Source organism: Crocodylus porosus, unplaced genomic scaffold, assembly GCF_001723895.1.
Source record: "Crocodylus porosus isolate Cpor-Errol unplaced genomic scaffold, CroPor_comp1, whole genome shotgun sequence".
NCBI lineage: Eukaryota > Metazoa > Chordata > Crocodylia > Crocodylidae > Crocodylus > Crocodylus porosus.
The window spans coordinates 60,150,292-60,175,601 of NW_017728918.1; the positions used below are offsets into that span (position 1 = coordinate 60,150,292).

Here is a 25,310-nt window from a genome sequence, read left to right on the forward strand (position 1 = left end):
TGGAAAAAAAATTTTAGCAAGCTTTTGGGTTTAAAACCCCTTGGTCAGGCTGGGGAAGCCTCTCCAGCTTGTGCTGCTTTTCCTGGGTGGATGCAATTCTTTACTATTCATCCCAGCCAGGAGGAGCGCACACCAACTGCAGAGGCTTCCCCAGCCTGACCAAGGGGTTTTAAACCCTAAAGCTTGCTAAAATTGTTTTTTCTAGCTATTTAAGTTGGCCTAATAAAAGATATCAGATTCACCATCTTACACCCCCCGAAGCCTGTCTCACAGCCCCCCACTCCTGAACCTCACACACAACTGACCCTGTCACACACACACGTACGTGTTGGTGTAATAAAAGATAGCAGATTCACTCAAACACCCTTGTCTGCACACACACACCTCATGAACTGCACACCTCTGGATCTGTCTCACACGCGCCCCCACCCCAGCCTGTCACGCTCAGCCCTAACTGCGGGACGCCCCCCGGCTCGCGGCGGGCGCTGGTACTAGCCGCGCCGGTCCTGCCGGTGGCGGTTCCGGGGCGGGGCCGGCCCGCAGCCCCGCCCCCGCCCCGCTCGCAGCCGGCGCTGACGTGCGCCCGGCCCAGCCCGGCCCGCGGAGCAGTTGCGCCCGCCGGACACGGAGCTCGGCAGCGCCCGCCGGTAACAGCGCCCGCGTCCCCTCCTCCCTCCCTCCTCCTGTCCTCGTCCTCGAGGCGCAGCGCGGCGCGGGCTGCCGCGGGGCCGGGGCGGTAGGACAGCGGCTGCGGCTGTGACAGCCCCGCCGGTTTGGCTGGGCCAGAAGCGGCGCCGCCTCCGCTCCTCCCCCGGGGGCCGGCGGGGGTAGCCCGGGGAAGTGTCGCCTGGCCCGAGCCCGGCTTTGCCCCGCGGGGGCTCCCGCGCCCGGCCACAGCAGGGGCGCTCGCACCGAGGCCGGCGCTGCTGCCCTCGCCCCGCCGGGGCCTCCTGCCCTGCCCTGCCCCGCGGCCTGTCTCCCCCTCCCTCCCCGTGCGCGTGGGGCCGAGGGGCGGGCGCGGGGCTCAGGGGTGTGAGGCTTCCCTGGGGACCCCGGCCCCCCCGTGACTGTTCGCCACCTCCTTCTCTGCTAGAGAAGTGGGATGATGATAATTAACTTCATAACACGTATTTAATTAATAATACTAGTTGTAATTATCATCATCAGAACTTCCTTACTGTGGGAAGCGGTATCCTGCCTGCCTTGACAGAGGGGTTGTTGGTTGTACCCCCCTGGGTCTAAGGACATAGGCAGGCAAGGTTGCTTGGGTAGATGCGATCTCTTTTATTAGACAGACCAACTCAAAAGCTGGAAAAAGTTCTTTGCAAGCCTGAAAGTTGGCAAAGCTTGCAAAGAACCTTTTTCCAACTTTGGAGTTGGTCTGTCTAATAAAGGAGACTGCATCTATCCGGGGACCCTTGCCTGCCTTGACAGCAGCCTTCTGTGGCGTTCAGGTGATGGCTTGTGTGGAACGGCTTGGGCAGGGATGATCCTGCCTCAGGCAGGGGTGAGATGATCAGCCTGAGTTTCTCAACCTGTGGGTCACAACCCAGAAATGGGTCACAAGAATAATAGATTGACATACTTTCAAAAAGGATTCTCCTTTTCAAGGAGAAAATCAGGGGGAACTGGCTTTTCCCTTGCAGGTTGGCAGAGTTTCACCCTGCAAGGGGCTGCTTGGGGCACCCCTTTCCCCCACATCCCCCTCCCCCACAAACTGGGGGGCTGGGGGCAGGGGAGCGTCTGTGTATGCATAAATGCCCTTTTCCTAATACGCATTAAATTTAGTACTGTACCTCCAATGTGAGGTACTAAATAAATGCATATTAGACTAGTCAGAGGCACCGTATAGAAAGCAGACATTTTTTAAGTGATGTTTAATGCAGTTGTCTATTTTACTGCGCATTAGTGTTACCCCACGTTTTTTTTACATGGTGCTTTAATGTGCAGTGAAATAAACTACTGCACATTAAAGTGCACGTGTAGATGCACTCATGTCATCTAAGATGACAATTCCTTGCTACCGTGCTTTGGGAGAACCTTCCCCTTGCACAGATAACAGCAGCCTAGGTTTTCATGAGTTGCATGAGTTTTCAGTGGTTTGTTGTCTCCCCTTCAGGAGCTGAAGATGCTACTGTGGGGGTTGCGGGGTATAATTTTTTTTTTTTTAAATCCCGGTGAGAGCTTAATTTCTAAGCACTGCGTTTTTAAATAATAGTCAAGCAGGGAAAGGTTTTGTGTGAAGGTTCTTTCCCTTATGCTTACTCAGTCATTGCCTGAAGTTCAGTGCCCACCATGTCCTGGGTATCATCAATGTTTACATGCTGTATGACAGATGCATTCCTAAGCAGTAAAGCCTGTGATACCAGAAACCTGTAAAACTTTGTTGTGGCTAAATTAATGGACAACACAAATTAAATGAAGGGTGTTTTCTACCTCTCGCGTAGTTTACGGGCTGTTGCTGGTATGCAGCAGCCCTTTTGTTTCTGACCAGGGAGTGTATGTGTATGTCATAATTTTAAAATTGGTGCCTTGGGTAGGTCAGGAAGGAAAAGAACTTTCTGTGATGTGATCTAATTTCTCTTTGTTTAGCTGAAGTTATTGGGCTGTAAAATGGTCTATGAACTTAGTCTGCAGCAATTAGAGTACAAAGGTTGACAATACAGTCTAGTTTTCCTTTGTTGCAAATGTCACAAATTAACAGGATGCAAAGAGGTTAAATTCTCAGGTCAAATTCAGCGGTAGAGTTATTTTTCAAGGAAAAAAGGGAAAATGTGTTGCTTTTCTTCTCTAAGTTATGTGTTTAAAGCTTCTGGAATATTTTCAAAACAGAGTCTTCCTGTGGTATTTGATGAGCATTGTGACACATCTTTACATTGTTTGCCTAAAATGTGAGAAGGGAGTGATTGTAGACAAAAGTGAAACTAGTTGACTTATTTGACTTCATTGTATAGACTGGCATAAATGCAAAATAAAAATAGTGAAAAGTAAACATTTACTAATCCCTGAAAGTATTTTTACCATGGTAAAAATATAAATTTTAACCTGACTGTATCTTTTAGTACCCTTTTTTTTAAAGACAGAAATAGGTTAACTAATTACATTTTATAGTGGCAGCTTTGTGAAACATAAAAATCTTGAGAGAGACTGACTACACTAAGAATAAAGACAATACTATATAGTTTGATAGACTCCGGTTAAAACTATAACTTGTACATCCAGTTTATATTAAATAATTGTATCTAGTATCTTTTTATCTTGCTTTTTTAACAAGGCTTTGGATACTATCCCATTTGACATTTTTACAAGTGGGCTAAGGAATTACGACTAGATGAGGTGGAAAATCGTTTCTAATGAATAATCTCCCTTAAACAGAAGGGTACTTTGAGTGATATTCTGGAGAGCCTGCCTTGTCTCAGTTTTATTTATTATTTTCACAAATGACTGGGATAATAGGCTAGAGTTGGGAACCCTGCATCCTGAAGATTGGGTCTGAGCCATGGGGCCATTTTATCCAGACCTGGGGGGCTTCAGCAGCATTTCTGCAGTGTGGGGCTTTGTCCAAATGGCAGGTGGAAGCAGTAGCTCTGACTCTGGTGGCATAGTATGGGTTGGCTTTGAAGCAATGTAGACTCAGAGCTAAGCTCTGTTAAAGTCTCTCCCACCTGTCTACCTGCTGGAAAACCTTGCCAACACCTGGATTAAAGAGTACGTTTAAATCTGACAATGGCACCAAACTGGGAGAGATTTCAAGAACAGGCTCATTATTCACAGTGATTTCTGTAGGTTAGAGAAATGGTTCAAAATCAGCCAGATAAAATTCAGTAAAAATAAATGCAAAGAAAGGAAAGCTGTATCAAAAGAACTAAATCAAAATGGCTAGGCAGCAGCACAGCAGAAAAAAAATCTAAGGGTTAGAATGTATCACGCATTGAATGAGGATTAATACATGTCAACGTTATTAACAGGAGTGCCTACATGAAAGAGGTAATTAGGAGATTATTATTTTGGCCTTAGCTAGAATACTGTGTAGCCTCTTGTGAGCATCGCCCTTTAAGATGTAGATGAATTGGAGGGACTCTAGAGGAGGGCAACAAGAATGATAAGAGGTTTGGAAGCATGACCTGTGAGGGAAGGCTGACTGAAGTGGGATTTTTTAGTTTAGAAAATAATGACATAATCTTTCAAAATAAAAATAGTTGTTTTAAAGGAGGTAGTGATGATCAGTTGCTCTCCTTGGCTTCTGGGAAGATGTGAATACATCAGGTTAGTATAAAGCAAACAATTAAGTTGGACATTAGAGGGAGAAAGTAACTTTCTAACTGCTAGAGCAGAGATTCCTTGAAACAGGATGTGGTAGAGCCTCTTCGTTGGAGGTTTTTAAGAACAGATGAGAAAAACATCTGTGCGATGGTCAAAATCTACTTAATCCAGTCTTGGCATAGGAAGGTGTTGGACTAGTTTATGTTTGCTTTGAAGTTGCTTCCAGTCCTGCACTTCTATGATTCAGTCCCTTGTGTGTCCAGGAAAAGTTATTTTAGTATTCAGAATAAATGGAATTCCCACAGTGTCTTTAATTGACTTGTATTTATTATCATCTTCCCCTACTTGGTCTGCTGCTTCTGCTTTTTGCTTGTTGCCAGCCTTATTTGCTTGCTGCCCTGTTTGCCTCTGTGCTGCCTGTTTTCTCCCTGATCTGCTGAATGCCACTTGTGGCACATATGGGTTGGCCACCCTTGTTGTGTTGTGTACTGATGGGGTGGCCTGGTGCCTTCCACTGCAACCTACACAACACAGGATTGGGGCCATGGTATCATGTAAATCAGGAAAGATCAGAAAGGTCAAAACAGTAAGTAAAATAAGTTTACTCATATTTTTACTATGTACTGTAGCATGTATTATATGGGATATTATCTATAGTTTAAAGAGCTACAGTTGGATACAGAGTAGCTGTTTTGTTTTAATATACTCTGTATTTTTTCACATGGCATCTTTTTTTTACAATCCTGCCCCCCAGCTACTGTAAATTGGTATGTGCATCGTATGTGAGAAATGCATTCAGAGCAGTTTCTGCCACTTACCAGGGCAAAGTGAAAGTAATGCCCATGCTGATCCACAGGGAGTAGAACAATGAGGAGGCTCTGCTCCCCAGCTGCTGCTACTTGGTTACATACTACAAGGAAATCTCCCACCCTCCCCTTCATTCTGCCTTTCAAGAACAAGTTGCATATCTTATTTCGGGGTGCGTAATATGTGTGATAAAGATTATGTAAATCTGTAATGTCTAATTTTAAGAAAACATGGTTTTAGTAGTCAGTTTGGAGCCATTGTGACTTTATTTAGCTCTATTTAAATGGATGCACACGCTTCAAAACTAATCTGTACCTTGTTTAAACTTGTATATGTTAAAATGTGAGATTGGGTTTTGCATTCCACTTACTTGAAATGACCAGACAACTTTTTCTGTTTGATTTGACTGACAGTCAGCACTCTTGGCTGCCTACTGAATGTGCCTGTTTCTGAGATGCTGATGTAGGGCAGTGTCAGTTGTGAGTGTGTATCATGAGCACACAGAATGGAATTCCTTGTGAATTAAAGGTCTGTGGAGGAAGTGATTTAAATGCAAGCCTAAAAAAACCAGACATGACAGGCTAAGCAGTTTTCAATTTTTAATGGTCAGGATTTCATAAATTCAGAATTTTTTTTTAATAGCAAGGCAAAGCTTTACATTCTTGGATTTTTTATTTCTAATTGGATTAATTATATTGTGTTCATAAATATAAATGTATAATGATTTATGAATTTTTCACTTCTTTCATCTCCTTTGAATAATATCAATAGAAATAATCCAGCCAAATTGTTTTAGATTACACATTGCTGTAGATCAGTGTTCAACCGTTTGTGGACCATGGAACCATTGCATCCATCCTGTGTTGCTGAGGCATTGGTGGTCTTCCCCTGTGCCATGTTGCACTGCACTGTGCTGCGTCAGGGAGCTTTTCCATGCTGTACCACAGTCAGACATGGAAGCTGCAGCAGGTTGAAGCAGCAGCAGTTGCAAGGTCCTGATTCTGGCCAGTCTTGGACCTGAGGTAGGCCTGTCTGGCCTGCCACCAAGAAATATTATGGACTGCTGTTTTTGGATCTAATTTTCCCAGTGGTTGCATAAAACCATGTCTATGTTGTGGTCATTCCTGTAATTGCAGCTATGTGTTGACCTACTTGAAGTAGCTTTGAACTAGTTAGCAAAGGTGTTGCTAGAGTGTAACTTTGGTAGTACCTGTATTAGAATGAGATGCACATATTTCCCAGTAAAGTTACAAAATGCGTGGTTTGTTAGCCTGTGTTGAGCATCGTGCTTCTGGGGCTGCGTGACAAGCAGTACCCACGCTAGCTCACTGTGGGAGCTGTAGTCACAGCAGTGACTGCATTGTAGAAGTATTTATCTGTTTTGGAGCTAATCCAACTTCGCAGACATTAAAAAAAAATCCCATTGATTTTGGCTGGAGTTAGATTTTTTTTTTCTAGTTTTATTTAACATTGAGTGGAAGGAAAACTGGGTAATGTCTGCTGAGGCAGTATAGAAGCCATTTTAATGAGAGCGTGCATATTTCTGAATAGTGATTTTTTACCCACTTTATTTTTAAGTCCCTTCAGGGACTACTACTACTAAGAGACAGGCTCTGTTTTGAAGAGCTTCCCATTTTTAATAGAAAATACAATCCAAAAGTAAATGGGAACAAAGAAACTGATTGTCCGGGGGGACACAGCCAGATTAATGACAGAGCCAGGAGTAAAAACACAGGTAGTCTTTGTCTGTCCAGAGTCTTACTAACAAAATTGCATTATTTTCTAGTTCATTCTAGCACACAACTAACACCTGTATTTCTGTCAGAGACTGCTCTTTGTTTCCAAGAATGATATGTGTGCGTATCTTGTGCATCCTTTGAAAACGTCTCAAATTCCTTAGTCTCCTCAGTTGGAGGATTGTTAAACCTAGACATGCCAAACTTGCTACCAATAGCTGCTTATTTATGTAGGTGCTCTGAAGCATTTTGGCTAAGTACAGCCAGTCAAAACTCCTGAGGCTGAAACAGTTCAATCTTCATAGGTTAGTATAAATTGCATATATTGAACCAATAAGCAAGTGAATAGACATTTTGATTTTGGAAATGCAGCCACATGCCTGCAGTGGCCCAAGCCAGAAGCTGGGGGGTGCTAAAGCAGACCTCCCTGCTGGGCTAGAACAGATGGGTTGGGCCAAGGCTAGCCCATCCACCCTGCAAAAGGGGAGGTTGCAGGGGTGGTGTAAAGCACCCTGGGATGCTGGGGGACTGTGAGCTAACTTGAATCTGGAGGGGATCTGGGACTGAAGTTCAATAAACCGATTTAACCTAAATCAGTGAAGTCTGATACTACATCTGTTCAGTTTATCTTAAACTAGTTTTGGCCATTTTAAAAGTGATTTATGTGCACTGAATTTCTGTTATGTTACAGATTTGAACTGGTACCCCGTCACTTATACTGGCTTATGTGTAATTTCTGTCCCTAGCCATAAAGGCCCAACTGTTCCGTAAAACCTGTGCTTTTCTGTTGAACTGTGAATTGGTGTAGCTTTTTAGTGTAGACAAGCACTGTTTGTTGCCCTGTTTGCCTCTGTTGCCCAAGAGGAAAGAAATTCAGAAATAAGCAACATAAATAAATGAAAACAGGCTGCCAACATTGCATCCTGTATGGGAAACTGCACAATTCCCTGGGACCTTCCCGCGACCCTTTGCAGTGTTCTTACAGCCCACTGTTGGGTTGCAACCACAGGTTGAGAAATGCTCATTTAATGTATGATCTTCTCTTATCTCCTTTTAGGCCTTGTGCTTTGTTTAATTGTCTTTGATGGTTTCCTTTACTTGCTGATCAAGTTAGTTGTCACATCTGCAAAAGTTCACGCTATGGTCACTCAGAAACCGGCTTTGGGCCTCTTGTTTAGTAGGAAGCAAAGAAGTAAGCTAGGCTTCTTGAAAATGGCCAAGGCTGGCAACAGTTATCTTAAATTTATCCCCTTTGCCACTGCAATGGGGGAAGTATTAGTAAGGTGAGGTGGTAAAGGAGGCAGGCACTGAATAAGCTTGCCATCACTTGTGGGGTGTTGTTTTTATTTCTCCCATAGATATATTGGGGATTTGAAGTATTAGGAATAAAATATAGGAAAGAGTAGGCAAGTAGTAAGAATGCACAGAGAGATTAGAGCTGTTGAGTAAAAAGATGCAGTTTGTACATGACTAAAGTATACATCTAAAGTTCAAGATGCATAGAACAGTTTCCTAATTTCAGAGACAAAAATTCTGTATTCTCCTATTCTGCTCCTATTTAAACTTGATGAAGAAATCTTGGACAAGGATTTTTTATTTTCACAGTTAACAAATGTATATCTTGTGTTATGGCACTTTTGTATGTAACTTGCATGCATTATGGATAACCATGGCATAGTATCAGTACTTAAATAAATATTTAATGAACACGGTCCAGGATAATTAGGAGACTTCAAGCATCAAAAGGTAATTGTGTTCTTTAAAAGTATGCCGTATTTTTTTTCTTTCCTAGATATTAATGTCTTTTCTTTTAAAATTACACTGATTGACTAGATTATAATTATTTTAAACCTCTTACTTAGGGTTGTTATGACTTGATGTATATAGAGCATCTAAATATATAAATGGTTACCTAAAGCACTGTAGCATTGAGAACCATTTCAGCAATTTTTTCTTTGGAACTTTTAGGCATATTTAATCATTTTATTTTAATATTAAGCAGTGCTGTTGAAAGAGAATGGTGGGAGGAGTGAGAGAAAATTGGTGTTTTAATCTGTTGATCGTTCATAAAATATGGTATAAAATGGAGTTCAGAAGCAGAAATTATCATGCTGGAGTGGTGGGGGGAGGAGGGGGATCAGTAGATCAATAAGTTTTAAATCTGTATCTGACACATGGGTTAAAATCATAATAAGAACATGGTAACAAAATGCTTGAAGATATTGATATGTAGAGTTCAAACTGTGGGTCTTCAATTAAATTTAAAAATGAAATTAACAAGACATTTTCTTGTATCAGTTTTGAAATCTGGCACAGGAAGCCCAGTGTTACTACAGTCTAAACAAGGGTTTAAAACTGGGTGCTAGAGTGTGTGCAGTTGTTATAAGAACAACAAATTTTGGAAGGTAAAATAGCCATACACTTCAGGACTTAAGATAATCTTTGTTTATTAAAAATCAAGGTCAGGCTTGTTTAGGCAAGGGGACAGATGAATCAGAATTGCCCACGTGTGCCTCCTACAGGTTTCTTCTGAAGCATTTTGGGCTGGCCATTGTTAAACACAGGGGCTGGGGACAGATGTTACACACAAACTGGTTTAAGTGATTAGAAACTGGTTTAAACCTGTAACGGAACATAAGTTCAGTGCACATAAACCAGTTTCAAAATGGCTGAAACTGATTTAAGATAAACATTGTTAAATGTAGTATCAGACTTAACTGATTTGGGTCAAACTGGTTTATGCAATATCTGTCCCAGACCCCTTCCTGATTTAAGTTAAACCAGAGTTCCCCAGCATCTTAGATACTTCGCAGCCCTGGGCTGTGCTCTCTGTTCCAGAGAACAAGTTGGCTCCACCCCTCTGCTCCCCAGCTAGAGCTCCAGTAGTGACTGCAGGCACAGCAGGGTCTGCCTTGCTTCCCCCTGCCCCCCTCGCTGCTCAAGCAGAGATTCCCCTCTCCCTCCCTCCCTCCCATCTCCCACAGCATGGACCCCAGCCCCACAGACTCTAGGCAATGTGGTATGTTAGCTAATGCTCAGGTGTTTGCGTATGTCTCCAGTTTCACTGGGACAGGCAGACAAAACAGTGTCATTTTAGGAGTTTTTGGATCTAATCAGGTCAGCTGGTAATGTCCCTCCATTCCTTCCTTGAAAAAACTGTTTAAGAAGAGCTTGAATTAATGAAAGAGGGTTTTCTTTTGTCAGTGGGCTGTTAGACACTATGTTATCAGCCCCCTGCTGGCTCTCTCGCCTGTCAGTTTTGCAGACAGTATGAAGAAGCAGGCAGAGGGAGATTGAAAAGCTCAGCATCATTAACAGATGCATGCAATGCACACCCTCCCTTTGTCTCAGAGTGCTAGCCAGGGCTGGGGTCTGGCAACACTACCACCCCTTGAACAGCCAGCCAGCAGGGAAAAGTGTGGGACAGTGCAGGCATGGTGAGGGTTTACACCCCTCCCTAATTGGAGCATCCTGCTAGGGCCTGGCTACACCCTCCCTCAGCTCAGCACAGTGGAAGGGAAGGGAGTGCTGCTCTAGCCCCCCTCCTGCTTCTAGCCTGAGCTACTGCAGGCATGTGCCTGCACTTCTTCAGTCCAGAGGGGATGTTTCTGCAGTTGCAAACTGGTTCAACCTAGGTACGTTAGACTTATCTGCAAAGATTGAATCAATTCAAGCTCAGGCTTTTTGAATGTCTGTCCCTAGCCAGGATGTTGCACTAGATGGCCTTTGAGTCTGTTGCAGCATAACAGTTGCTGTGCTCTTGAAAGCATGACACTTGTAAATAATTTAAAGGCATTTAAAAAAGTAGCATTTTTTTCTTAAAAGTTTATAATGTAGTTGCACTTATAAGGACACATTTAAACTTGGTGTTGTCCATAGAGAATGGGGAAAAGATGCTTTTTCATGTCTTCTTTACTTTAAGCCTAACAGTAACATTAAGTGTTCAGATATTTTGAAGTAGTTTTCTATTTTACTGAACCATCCTCTACATTTCTTCCCCCCACTTTTTTTTTCTTTTTTTTTTTTAATGGGGGGGAGGGGTTTGTGCTAACTGAGGGAGTCTCAATTTGGTTGAGAGAATTTCAGCCACCAAGTTTGTTAGGCTGTAATCTTGATGTACGTTAGATGGAAAATAATGACTTATTTAAAAGGTCAACACCCACAGTAAGTGATTGTTAAAGTGCAGCAGACAAGGAGCTTCTTTTCTTTTGTAGTAAAACAGTCTTTTCTATTGTAAATGGAAAATATAATATTTCAGTCATTTATGTTTGGGTATTTGTATATCCTCTGTCAGAACGTGTTTTGGCATATATCTTAAAACAGTAGCAGTAAATTTTTAAGTAAGGACAATTTGCCTCATTCTCTTGTTCTCCTAATTTGTCTAAATCACCAAAATGGAAGTTGGGGGCAATCTAAACTACCATTACTAGTTTTTCGTGTGTGTGTTTACATTTAAAAGGTTTTTTTTTTTCTTTTTTGCCTTTTTTTGTTTGTTTGTTTTGCCTAAAATAGATTTCTACAAGCATATTGCTTAGAAGGAGTTTATTTCCTGCTGGCTTGGACTTGTGCATCTATAATTTACCCAGACAAACTCTGTTTTATTGTAAAAGTATTAATCCAAGTGTGAGCGTGCGCACACCTCTTTTTTTATAATTTGGTAATTGATGCATGTCCAGCAGCACAAGGCTTGTTGCAAAGAACGTGCTTGGTTTAGTTGAGTTGAATCATCCTTATGCTGAAAACTTATGAACTACAAGAATTTATATAGTTTACAAATGGCTTCAACCTTATTTATACTGTACTGTGTTTATTAGATGCGTTTCTGCTTAATTAGGAAGGACATTGTTAAAATTATTTTCCTATTTTGTGAATTGGTTGTCTGAATGAAGATTTCGTGGCATTTATAAATATCACATTCCATTTTCTCTGGCTACTCCAATAGGAATTATAATTTATTCTTTTAATTTCGAGCAGAGTAAGTCACTCTCTCTGATTAGTTAATTCTGGAAGGTTTTTTGCATCTCTTGCTTTTCTCTTGACATTTAAATCTCTTGTTTTCTGTCCCTGTGGGAAGGGAGGGAAGTAAGGAGGGGATCTCAAATCTATGGTATATTCTCCATGTGACAGATTTGGACTTCTAACAAGTCTGAATGCTTTTAAAGTGAAGACGCTATTGACACATGCATTATTTTACTATATTGGTTTAGTTTTATGAAGGAGTTTTATGAGGAGGGGAGAATACGGCAGGGGAGTAAAAGTTCAAGATCAGTGACTTCTAAGTGAATGCTGGGAGTTGTTGAAAGACAGTGCCAGGACAGGAAAAGACCAAAGAACATAGAAGATCCAAAGAACACTTGCAGTTTAAAAAGAACACTTTCATAAAAGGGTAGCAGTTGTCTGGGGAATCATACTGAGACACTGTTGAATCATGTAAAGAAGTTAGGGCACTACTTTATCATTAATAGCAGTATGCCTTATCATGTATGTATGTAGGTAAAAATCCTATTTTTCCCCTTGCACCTTTATTATTACAGTTAAAAATAGTTTTAAGAATGCTGTTTGATCATTGCCTTGTATTGCTTGCAAACAACAGAAGGGAAGAACTGAAGACACCTGAACTCATTTTGACTCCATTGCATATAAATGTTTGACACACATGGCTTGGAGGCTCAGGGTTTAGTCAGTAAGTGAGAGAATTGCAGAATTTTACTCTGTGATAAGCAGAAGGCAAGTCAAGGTAGCACTTTAGGGCACCTATACACGTGCCCGATGCCTGCTCCAACACGTGCTAATTAAATGTAACTAGTCTTCTGGAGTGTGCTAATTGGCATTCTCCAGCAGCCTTGGTGTCATGTGTATTTAGCTTCCCCACACTTCAAAATGGTGCAGGGATGTCCCATGTCTATGTATAGACGAGTCCTTTCCTCAAAAAAGCATAGTTAATTGCCTGCAATGTGGCATGCACACAAATGTTTGGTGCCCTGTAAAGCTCACCCATCAACATTTTGAAGCATGGGAGGCTGAACAGATGAGATACTGTGAGCACTTTAATTACAGTGGATCCTGAGAGGTGCTCTAATTAAAGTGCTCTCCCTCTCATTCTGGAGCACATGTAAAGATGCCCTTAGAGACTTAAATGGCTAACTGCCTCTTTCTACTCCATAATAGGTAGACGGGAAAGGAGGCAGAAATGAAGCTAGTTCTGTTACTGTGACACTTTGTACTTACCATAAAGCAGTAAAAAGTTGTATTTATGTTTATCTTTTGTATTAAAAATCAAATGCATGCTTTTCTGTAGCACTAATTGTATGATGCTTAATTGGGGATATATTCTACATTTGAAATGTCATATGACTTCATAAAATAACCGGTACGGTGAAATGTGGTATACTTGCTAATCTTTATACTTTGGGGAGAATTTGCTTGATTAAATAATAATTTTAAACTTTTAATTTGAGGATCAGAAATCTTGAATCGGGAACAGTATGTCACTATAAAGCTATGTAGTGCTCCAGGCCTATTTGGTTTCCTTTGTTAAATAACTAAGGAGAGTTACTCCTCCATAATGTGACAGTTGTACTAAATAGTATAGATTTTTCCAGCATTTAGCTATTAAATGTGCATGAAAAGTAGATGTTTCTACTTAAGCAGTTTATTTTATAGTACAATTTTATCTTTTTTGCTGGATTTACTGAGAAATCATGCCGCTTGTGATCTGAATCTGAGACTTCCTTAAGATATTAGATTTTTTTTGATAATGCCCTTCAAATAAAAGTTGACTTTGTGATGCCTGGCTGTCAAAAATATATAGTACTGTATAGCGCATTCCAGTATATGTAACTGTAGCTTTCCTTCATCAGAAAAGCAATATAGTCATTCAGATCTGCAAATTCAGCCTTCAAAATTAGGTTCTATAAGTTAAGATTAATGACCAATATTTATACCTTCCTGAAGGAAGCATTTCAGCTTCTGCATATTTAGAGAGAATATTGTTTGCTCATCTCTTCTATTTGACTTATTTTATTCTCCTAAATTCTATCCTTATTCTCTCTCCCCCACCCCCACTCCGTCCCCCTTCTTTCTGTTGATGGTGGCTAACTGATCTTGGAAAAAGAGAAAATGTGATCTGCTATGGGGTATGCAGGCATGAGTTATTGTGCCATAGCTATTCCACTTTAAATTTACCCCACAGCTTCATTGAGAATAACTCTCCATGTATGAAGAGGTACATAAAACCATAATTAATGGCCTGTAATATGGCATGCACACAAATGTTTGGTGCCCTGTAAATAATAACATTATACACAACATTTAAAATGTATTCTTTGTTAAACAAAACTGTATTGATGAAGTAGCTATAGCTTACTTGAGGATACAAGAAAGCTATGTTCACAATTTTTTGACAAAGGAAACCTTTTGGCTCTAAAGATAATCGTATAATCCAGAGAATATTAAACTGAGTTGCTCCTCCTAGCTCTTTAAGGAGTTGATTGTTTTGTAGATGATGTAAAGAAAGCTTTTTTCCCCCCTTTTGAAATAATAGAATGAGGTGCTGCCCAGAAACTACACTTTGGCGCTGAAAATAATTTAGTCCCTTCTGAAAATTCATAAAATTCATATATACAGTAATTGAGGTTCTGTAAGTCACATACCTTCATAAGGCTTTTTATTTCAAAATATGATCATAATATTTGAACAAAAATATTAATATGCCTTGGCATTCTGTAGGGTCATTGGAAAGCCAAACTGTTTAGAAACCGTATTATAGAAATTCTGAAATATCCTAGATCTGAATTCTCAAATAGGTTTTAGAACAGCTTCTAAAAACTCTAAAAGACTTCACATTTTCTTTGTAGGCTTTGGGATTTTTCTCTCTTCCAAATAATATTGTACTGCATATTTAATAATGTACTACTTGGTAAAATATGTATTTAATTTAGAGCAGGGGTTTCAAACTCACCTGTCCCTCTAGGCTGGATGGGAATTGACTGTGTATCTTGAAGTAGTTTTAGTCTCTCTCATTAAATTTGTTTGTGGTGTTTGAAATACCCTGGTATTATCATGCCAGTTTACAAGAGTTATCAATTGTCTGACTTCAAAATACATGGAAACCCAAAGAGCTGGCCTGCGTAAAAGACCAGTCTTAAGAAATGACTCTGTTGACTTTTCTCAAACAGTAGTTTTCAACCTTTTTTCATTTCTAGCCCCCCTAAAAACATTTGAATGGAGGTGCAGACCCCTTTGGAAATCTTGAATGGGGGGTGCTAACCCCTTTGACTTGTAAGTGTAGGCATACTTTTGTTTGAGCATAGTCATCTTTTGCAGACCTGTTAAACAGTTTGCAGACTTCCAGGGAGACAAAGTGGTGTGGGAATTGCTTTGGTTTTTTTTATGGGATCTGATATTTGTCAGACTGTGGTGATGTGTTTGTATGGCCCAGATAGCTGTTGGAATAACTAGTCACAATTTCAGAGGACTTTAGGGTATTTACTAACAGGCCGTATTTCCAAAACCATTAATTCCTAGATGTTCTTGGTGAGTACGTTGAATGCATCAGTAGGGAGTTGGGGACTTCAGGTTTTTAGACTGCATCTAAAGAGTAAGCCTGTTGTCTGTTTTTGCTTTATTTTATACCAGGGAAGTTTGTTCTGGGGAGTGTTGTCCTGGTTTCAGGATGCTTACTTACAGCCAGTGGTGACATGTAAGGCATGCACGGGGGTGCACATGCACCCCCTGAGAGCGCTGGTGCACCCCCTCACAGCCAGCATTTCCTCCTTAGGTGATGGGTGGGGAGGCAGGTGGGAGCACTGGTGTGTTCCCTCCCACCCTCCAAGAGTGCCAGCTGGGGAGTGGGGGTGCCAGGAGAAGTGTCCTTGGCCCTTCTGGGTGCACCGCTGGCCCTTAAAGGTGCATTGCTGACACTTCCAGATTGGCACAGTTGGCTGCAGGGGGGACCCCCTCCCCCCAAGTTGGCATAGTTGGTTGCGGGGGGGGGGTCCGGCCCTCCCCTCCTGGTCACTGACTGGCTGCTGGGGGGGCAAGTGCCCCCCTAACTCAGGAGGCACCAGTTGCTCATGCTTACAGCAGATGTTTTTAAAGTCTCTTCTTCTGGTATTTTTTGAGTCAGAAAAGGATGGCAAGCCTTCTATTTTTTTTTTTTTTTTTGGTAGAGTTGTGCGGAAGCTACTAGTGAATACCTTGATAGTTTTTTCTGGGTGGTAAGGATGAGGCAAAGCTGCAGATTATGAAGTGGTCAAAATTAATATTGTCAAAAGGCAGAATTTAAAGCTTTACTGTAGTGAGTCTAATAGTCAAATGTGAGAATAGAAGGTTGATTCAGAAAAGCTGATGTTTATGGTTGGGGAAATTAGTGTAGTGATAGAAGTAAATGTTTAAATGAGGCTCGACAGCTGGAATGAGGGAAGGAAATGGCTATTTCTTTTTGAAGCATTGTTGTTAATGCTTATTAAGCTTCTGAACCTACAAGGGAAATGCTGCATTGTTTCCCCTTCTGTGACTCCACTGTGCTGTAAGTGCTGGACTACCCCAAGCTCCGTGTGTGTGTTTAAAAGGCTTACCCAGAACCTGTTGTAGGGCTTTCAGTGCACTGTACTTCATTTAGGATCTTTACCTCTGCTGTAGTCAGGACCAAAGAGGAGGTGGAAAAGTGGGAGGACACCCCCAACACAGATAGTGTAAAAGATAAATCTAAGTTTGTTCTATGAGGGTCTCCCTTTATAATAGGGCTTGAAAGGGTTAGGATGTGTTGGAGTAGAGCCATGTTCTTCAGCCCATAAGGAATCCTCTGGTGAGTGGAGTAAATTAGATTCTCATAGTTAAGTCATGCTAGGGATCTCTGAGTGTAAAGAAATCCCCCTCTCTGCCCTCCCCTGGGTCATCCCAGGTTGGACCCCTCTCTCCCTCTCTCTTGCTTTCTTTCTGGTTCAGGCTGGTCAACCAGGTGACCCAGCCAGATAAATTCCGGAGGGGAGGGGGGATGCTCTCTTCCTCTGGCAGGGATTTTGAAAAGCCACAAGCAAAGTGCCTCCAGTCTGCTGCCTGGATGAATTCCTGTAAGTAAAAACTTGGAAATTAGCCAGGAGTTAGGATTTATGTCTAGGCAGACGCATTTTAAAAGGACTATTACGTCCAAGAAGGTGCAAGACTCTGATTGATTGTGTTTGCTCAAAGTGTATTCGGACCTCCTTGTCTATCCTCTCCCCTTCCAATCAATAAAGGTATTGCGTTATAGCATGCCTGGTTGTTTCACTATGGAGGGGAGAGGCAAGTCTTTTTGCTCCTGAACCGGCCAGCAGAGCTTGTGTTTTTATGTTCCCTCAGTCCTACCTGAAGTTTTCCTGGAGGCTCTGGGCTGAGAAAGGGAGTCAGAAATATCACCAGTGGACAAAGCACCCCGAACCCTTGCAGGCTCTTCGTGCCTCGGGCTTCACAGACCCCTAACAGAGACCAGTGCCCAGGTAGTGGCAGCGTTACCCCAGGCTTCCAGGTATTCTCCAGGAAGAGGGACAGCTGGTGGTAGGCACCCCATGGGAGACTCCCGAAGCAAGGTTTTTGGGCACAGTGATGTGGGTATCTCTGCTTAGTAGCGCCCCCTACTGTGCTGCCACAGAAAGAAGCAGCACAAAATTTCATCCCTGAGCTCACTAGGGTCAAAGTAGAAGACATTTCCAATAATGTCTTATTCCCCTCTATATCTTTGCTTTTCTTTTTCTACACTTTTTTGTGGCTGTATATCTAGTATAATCTGTTTTATAAATATGGTTTGGCTTTTGTTTAAAGGACATGAGGCTTGAAACAGGAGAGCTGAAGAAGCTGAAGAGAATGGGAGAAGATGGGAGCTCTGGAAACTGTAAAGTCATATACAATAATAAAGAACTTTTTTTATTTAGTATACTTACTTTCTTGTAGTAGACCATATGTTTTAAAAGTCTCCTCCTCGTTCTCTTTCTCTTCAATCCAACTACATTCTTAATTAAGGAATGAATTTAGTTTCAAAGACTAATTGCAGCTAGATGAACTAGGTTGTTTGTGGCTATTAGAGCTCTTCCTAGATGGTTCAAAGTGCATACTTGAAGCATGAACCTAGTGAAACTCTTACGAATCTGTTTGCTTGATGGCACTGTAGAGAAAATTGTATATACTTCTTAGGGGAGAGAGAAGGTAGAAAACTTCAAGGTTAAGAAATCTAAATATGGCTACTTACAACTATATTTTTGTAGGATTGAAACAATCCAAAAGAATTGTTAAACAGCACAAGTGGCTGGCATTCATAGATTCATAGAAGTTAGGGGCTGAAGGGACCTCACAAGATCATCAGGTCCAGCCCTGCCGTCCTTAGGCAGGAAGGACTGCTGGGGTTGGATGATCCCAACAAGGTGTGCATCCAGTCGTCTATGGTCAATCATGATCCCTAAGTCTCTTTCAGTTGTCGTGCTAGCTACTGGAGCACTGCTGAGCCTGCAAGTATGTTGCAGATTATTTCTTCCCAGATGCAGTGCTACATTTCTCAGTGTTAAACATCTTCAGGCTTTGATCAGCCTGCTGTTAATTTTGCCAGTACACTTCATGTAATTTAATTAATTTCTTTCTAGTATCTGGCAAGTATGTTTTATAAATGTTGCACAGTAGAAAGCTAAGGAGCTAAATTTTAATCCTTGAATAAAGCATATGGGTAGATATGTCCAAGTGTCAGATTGAGCTGCTCTGTGGTGGGACACTTTCTAGCTCTTCATTTTCATTGGTTTGTAACATCTTTGCAGGTGAATGGAAGTAATGCTGCCATTGCCATTTTCTAAGCTTGTAGGTAAACGAAACTTCTTTTCCAGGTCATAATAGTCAGTTTTTAAAGCATTTATTAAGCATCCAGCATGTGCTACAAGGCATGTCTTTTCTTCTTTTCCAGCAAAAAGGGCTCATGGTGGTGTGAGATTTGTAACTATGTGCAAGAAGTATTGATAAATTTCTAGGCAAGGATTGGTTTGACTTGTATTTGTCAGACCTGAGGAAGAATACCATGAGTGAGAGTTTGTCTAACTTGATCCCAACTATGCAGCTGGTCCAGTAAAAGATCCATGCCTAGTGCATAACCTCTGGACCATACCAGCTGCCCCATCACTCTTCTACTATAATAAATGTTTAGTATTTAGTGTTGTGACTGGGTTATTTGATTTGTTTTGGGGGAGTTGTTTTATGTTTTTGTAGATATTTGTTAAGATAGTCAAGGGCAACAAGAACATTGAATACCACCTTCTTTATGACTTGCACTTTTCCAATAAAGCAGTACATTGGAAATGTTAGTTAATTCTTCATTGGGGTGAAACTGAAGCTGACAACTTAAATGTTAGTAATTTAAATTTTTAAGGTTTATATTACAAGAAACAGACAGCTGTTTTGAGATTTGTGGCTGAAAGTTTTGGCAGAATGCCATGTCTCCTTCCACGCCTCCCCCAGATCTAATGCTGAATATGCACTTTTGTAACTGTCATCTTTTAAAATTATTTTAAAAATATTTTGCAAACATATATATTTACTGTTGCTTATACTAAAGTATAATTCTGTCAGCCCTGCCTTACATTTAATTTATTAAAAAGGATGAGAGGTGTAGCTTCTGTAATTTAGGACGGGCATGTTGTTGAAGAGAGTGGAACATGAGTCTATGTGAACAGAAGGTTGGAGGCTCCAGTAACATGGCAGGATGGGGACATCTATTAATATTCACCTGCTTCAGGGATAGGGACCTAGGTCATCTGCCTCCCATGGGAATGACCTCATCAGTGGGCTACAGAGTTGATCTTTCTTGCTTGCTGTCTTGAAATAGTTAGATCAGTGGGAGGTCACGCACCTTTGTGATTCTGAGCCTAAATCTTCAGAGTTGGTTTATTGGTAACCTAGAGTAATATGTGACTTAAAATTATTTTAAAGGCAGGCTTTGGTTCATTAGACCCATCTAAGTTAGTGCAACAAAAAACCTGAGGAAAAGTACAGGCAGTTAAAATTTGAATATGGAAAAGTTCCCCCAAAAGGCAATTCACTACTTAGCTACTCCAAATTCATCTGTTCCCCAAAAATCAAGAATCTGAAAACAGATGTATAAGTTAGTAGCCTCTCCCAGAATATTCACCTGCTTTCTTCACAAATTCTGTCTCTTCCCATACTTAGTCTCATACTTGGCGGTTTTTAGTTGCAAGATTTGTCTGAGATTCTTAAGTGAAAATCATGCAAGACAGCACATGCTCAAAGTTCAGATTCTCAAGGTTCAATAGTTATACTCTTTTCTTTGGAAAGCAGTCAAAGAATTTGAGACCACTCATTTCAAATATCACTTCAGAGTAGAATGCCACAGCCAAATGACTTGGTTGAAAATAGCTGTAAAATAGCTTATTTATTGACTTAGAGGTCGCATATATTTTTTGTGCATCTTTTATTTAAAAAAAGAGTCAGAACCAGGGAGGTTTCCAGGCCTTACTTCCTGGAGTACCTTATGTATTAACTGTGTTCAGCATCTCAAAATAAATCAGGGTATATAACTGAACTCTTTAAAAGGTATATTCCAGGTAACAGTTTTGAAATTCTCTGTTCAACACTCGTAGAAATCGAAACACGTTTTCACTTCCTATTCAGTTAATCTTCTTGGTAAGGATTTCTTTTTTGTTTGTTTGCTTTTTTAATTCTAAAAACTAACAAGATCATGGAAGTACATTTGAAATTATGTGGATGTAAGAACATGTTCACAAGTGGTCTTTGTTTCTAAATAGCTATTTTTAGAGATAAGAATTTTTAAATGTGCATTTAACAAAGAACGTGCACCTACTGCTTACCAAACAACTATATATTTCCCCCCATTTTTAAGATAAGGGTAATTCCTGATGCAAATAGCAAATGCTAGATTTTCCTTCACAACATTTTTTACGGTTTTCATATTAGATTATTATTTTTCTTTGGGTCATCTGATGTTGTGGAAGAGGGAGAGCTGGGACAATTTCATGCAACATTTTCTAAAAGTAGGAATGGAATTGTGGACTCTGACAACTTGGACAGAAGAACAAGGATGCTAGAAGAGGGCAGAAAAACAGGAGTGTTCACCTCCATTCCTACAGGCCAAATCTGGCCCATGGAGCCATGTCATCTGGCCCACAAAGGTGCCCAAAGGTCTGAAAATTTGGTAATGGGGCACGATAGTAGAAGTTGCTGCTCCCCTTCTACTAACTGTCCCGACTTGCGGGGAGCCCTGCAGGCTTGGTAGCATTTACAGGAGGCAGTCACGTAACTTTACCTCCACCATAAGAATTTTGCCACGTGACTTAAGAAAAAAGTATCTTCTAAACTTAGATCAGTTGCTGCAGAATCCATGTGTTTTGTTATTTGGTGCATTAATATCTATTATCCAGTTCCTCAGTCCATTAGTGAGGCAGATAAAGTCAAATAATCCTTAATCATGCTTCACAGAGCTTAAATCTTGTTATACTTCTTTCTTCTAAGACCTTCTGCAGTTAAGAATAGCAGTTTTACATTTTATCACCAACTCTATAACAATCTGACTGATTAGATATGGAAATCCCCCATCTTTTTTAAAGTATATTTTAATAAATGCTAAGGAATTTAGATTTCAGAGTACAATAAAGTAGGTATAGAGGAGTCTAAACTAAAGTAAGGGTGACCTATAAAGCCCCCCCCACCTAAATAATGTGATCCAGTTATCTACTCTGTTTCCCTGAGTTTTCACTAGGAACAGACATTGCCTTTGTCATGGGAAAAGTTATGCCAAGTTTGTCCTAGAACAGACCTTTCAGTCAGATTTTAGTGAGCAGCTGAATCAGTGGCAGAAAAGCAGCAATGCATTCAATGATGCAATCCCGGGATGAACATTTAGACATGCTTTGAATGTCCTAGGACAAACTATTAGCACTTCTTATCCCATAAATCTTTTTGGGGATTTGTCCTAGGACAATCGACTTGTGTATCTGAATGATTGCACTTTGCCCTGGGATAAAATGGTTTCTCCTAGGACATTTATGGCTTTTGTTGGTAGCCTAGTAGAGTTCCTTAAGCTCCTAAATTTCTGCACCTCTGAATGCCCAAACCAGTTGGTATTTGGGTAGCACTGAATGTTTTGAAACTCAAGATAGGCTCCTTATAGCTTGTGAATGTCAAACTATCTAAAGGATGCAGAGCATGAGATGACTTAAAATGGGAACTTATTTTGCCATGGCTTGGCCAAGGTGTATGGGTGTAAAATTTTGTTAATAGTGTTTGCATTTGAACATCCCTAAGATATGCTTTTTGCCTTTGTCCCTTACATCAAATCTGTTAGACAAGTTGTGGAGAGATTGTTGCATTCCAGGGGTAAGGACACTCACTCCATCCCAGATTAAAGTTGTAGAGTAAACTAAGCAAAGTAAAAATTTGTTCAGAAAGGCTAATGAGATTATTTATTTTTTTAAAAAAGGTGAAAGAACAGAACTTATTCATGTTTCCTGATTCTTTCATTTTCTGCTTTCTACTTCACATACAAACCTTCTGAGAGCTAGCTATCGGTTGCCAGTTGTGTGCTGCTTATTAACATTTCTCTTAAAAATGTCTCTTATGGTTTCTGTTTGGTTTCAGGGAGCATAGTTGCATTATGGTAGTCCTCTTAAAATTAATGGTGGGTGCAGTTTTTGTTTGATGTCAGATTCATGCAGCACTTCCTAATTAATGTTTAGAACTAATCTCTGCTGAAAGATTTGTACCTTGCATCCACAATGTGAATGGTTGACTAAAGGAAATAGCCTGACTTTCTCCGTGTTGTAATGTCAAGCATCAGCTAGAGTAGCAAGGTGGAATTTAATTTGAAAGGCAAGAATGTCTTGTATGGTGAAACATTTTTAAGCCCTGACAAGCGCACAGGAAATTTGGATAACATGCTGTATGTCAAAGTCTTAAGGACTTGAACAGAACGCTGCATTATGACAGCAAACAGAAACATAGTCGCATAAAAACTCTGATAACATGCTCCTTAAGGATTATTATAGGGGAAAGGAAAGCACAGCAGGGCCGAAGAGCAAGATTCCAGTTTGCGTTTCCAGCTCCCCTTGCTGTTCAACTGCTTCTTGAACACCTCCATGATGGAGAGCCCAGAACTTTCCTAAGCAGTGTTATTCCACTGCCACACTATTCTCACAGTGAAGAAGTGTTTCCGGAGATACAATCTAAATTTAGTTTGGTGCAATTTCAAGTCATTGGCCTGCATCCTCCTCTCTACAGCAAGAGAGAAGAAGTTCTTTTTCTTTTCTTTATGGCAGCCCTTCATGTATTTGAAGATTGCTATCATGTCCCTTCTTAAGTGCTTTTTTTGCAAGCTGAACATGCCTAGGTCCTTCATTCTCTTTCCATATGACCTTGCCTTCTAAGCCCTTGATCATCTTTGTTGCCTGCCTCTTGACCCTCTCTAACTTCTCCACATCTTTTTTAAAATGTGGGGCCCAGAACTGCATGCTGTACTCCAGATATGAGGCCTAACCAATGCCGAGCACAGGAAGTAAGACTCCCTGTGCTTCTAATGCTTCTATTGATGTAGCCCAAAACCATATTGGCTTTTGTGCAGCTGCATTACGCTGCAGACTCATATTAAGTCTGTGGTCTACCAAGATTCCCAAGTCCTTTCCCATAGAGCTGTCATCCAGCCAGGTATATTTGTGTTTTTGATTATTCCACTTGAGGTGTAGCACCTTGTATTTGTCCATATTGAACATCCTGTTAGCACTAGCTCAACTTTCCAATCTGTTGAGATCCTTCTGAATTGTGCTTGCATCCTCCAACATGTTCACAGTCCTTCCCAGTTTCATGTCATCTGCAGACTTGCTCAAGAAGCTTTCTCTGCCAGCATCCAAATGTTTAATAAACATGTTGAACAGCACCAGACCCAAGACAAGCCTCTGTGGGACTCTACTCGCGGTCTCCTGCCATTCTGACATGAGCTTGTTAATAATTACCCTTTGTTTGTGGCTGTTGAACCAGTTATCTATCCACCTTGTGGGCTGGATAAAACTACTACATTTCTCCAATTTGTTATGAGAAGGTTGTTTGTCAAAAGCCTTGCTGAAGTCCAGGTACACTATAGCTACAGTATTCCCTTCATCCACCCAAGTAATTAGGTTGTTAAAGATGGAGACCATTTTTGTCCCTGCAGGCTGGACTCATAGTGTGGGGTTGTTTTACAGGCTGGATCTGATGCCAGCCTAGATCCAGCTGCACACTGCTCTGGTCCTGCATGCAGGGCTATGTTATCTGGCCCACAGTGCTACCCATGGGTTCAGAAATTTGGGAGCAGGGGAGTGACGATTAACAATGCCACCACTTTGGCTGCTAAACTTTTGGACCCATGGGGAGACCCCCAGTCCGATCTGGCCTGTGTGTTAGGGCCTGAGCACTCCTGATTTAAAAGAATGTTTTACTTGCATTTAAAAAAGTTTTGGGAAGCAGTATTGCTATTACCTTGAGGCTATTCTTGCTCATGAATAGCACAGTGAGAGCTGTCAGTCCAGTAGCCAGAACAGAATGTAGACATTTGGTGGGGGAAACCTGTGTAAATCTGTGACTTTTGTGTGAAGACATTACTGCTTTTCCCTGTGACCTGTACCCTGTTGCATGTTACATTACCTATTTTAGATTAAATCATTATTATGGCTGATAATTCTAGTCCCTGGGGTCTTGGAAATTCACCTTGAATAAGTATTTGTTAGTCTGTCTTGAGCAGTTAGTTAAGGAATACTGGAAATGTTAATTGCTAGAATATCTTGGAGAGCAAGCAAGAGGAACAGGGGACATCCTAGTTTAGTGTTCGTTGAAATTTAAATTCCACCATTTTTTTGGTCACACAAATCAATTAATTGAATTGCATTAAGTCACAGGAGTTGTGAAGCCAGAGTTTTGTAGCAAATTAGTAATAGTAATGTAGCAAATTGATAATAGTAATTCTGCTGCTAATTGAAATGTGTACTTGAGTTTATTGAGGAGTATGACACAAGGAAATTGGGGAACTGTTCTCAAAAGGTGAAGTCCTGGAAATTAATGTGCCCCAACTTACAGAACTAGGTAAGTTATCTTGACCCTTAACCTTTTAGAAGGATTAAAAATTTTATTTTTATTGTATTGTACTGTGTAGCAGTCCAAGTGAACTAAAACATCCCAACTTCAACCATGTGTCATCTAGGGTCAGGGTTAGGGCATTTTAGCTCAGTTGCACCACTACAATCTCATACAGATGTAACTATTAGTACAATGGTTCTTAAGTGTGGTGCCATGGTACTTACTCAGCAACTTCTTCTGTTGGGCCACAAGACCCTACCATTGGGAAGATAGATAAAATGACTTGTCTATGGATTCATCACTTGGGACTAAAATCAAATATGACTTAATTAATCCCAAACCTCTGCTTGTTCTTTTGGGTTATGCTGTTGGTTGAACTCAAAGCAAACCTGAGTATCGGGGAATGTTCCCTATGGT

The 25,310-nt window shown here is 40.9% G+C and overlaps 1 protein-coding gene across 1 annotated transcript in view; it reads left to right on the forward strand.

The window, feature by feature from the left end:
- The first annotated feature begins 591 nt into the window (after window positions 1-591).
- Window positions 592-25,310, forward strand: part of MYO6 (myosin VI) — a 167,404-nt gene continuing 142,685 nt past the window's right edge. Inside the window, exon 1 of the mRNA XM_019538161.1 lies at window positions 592-647. The gene's annotated coding sequence lies outside the window, so the exon portion shown is untranslated. The remainder of the gene's footprint in view (window positions 648-25,310) is intronic.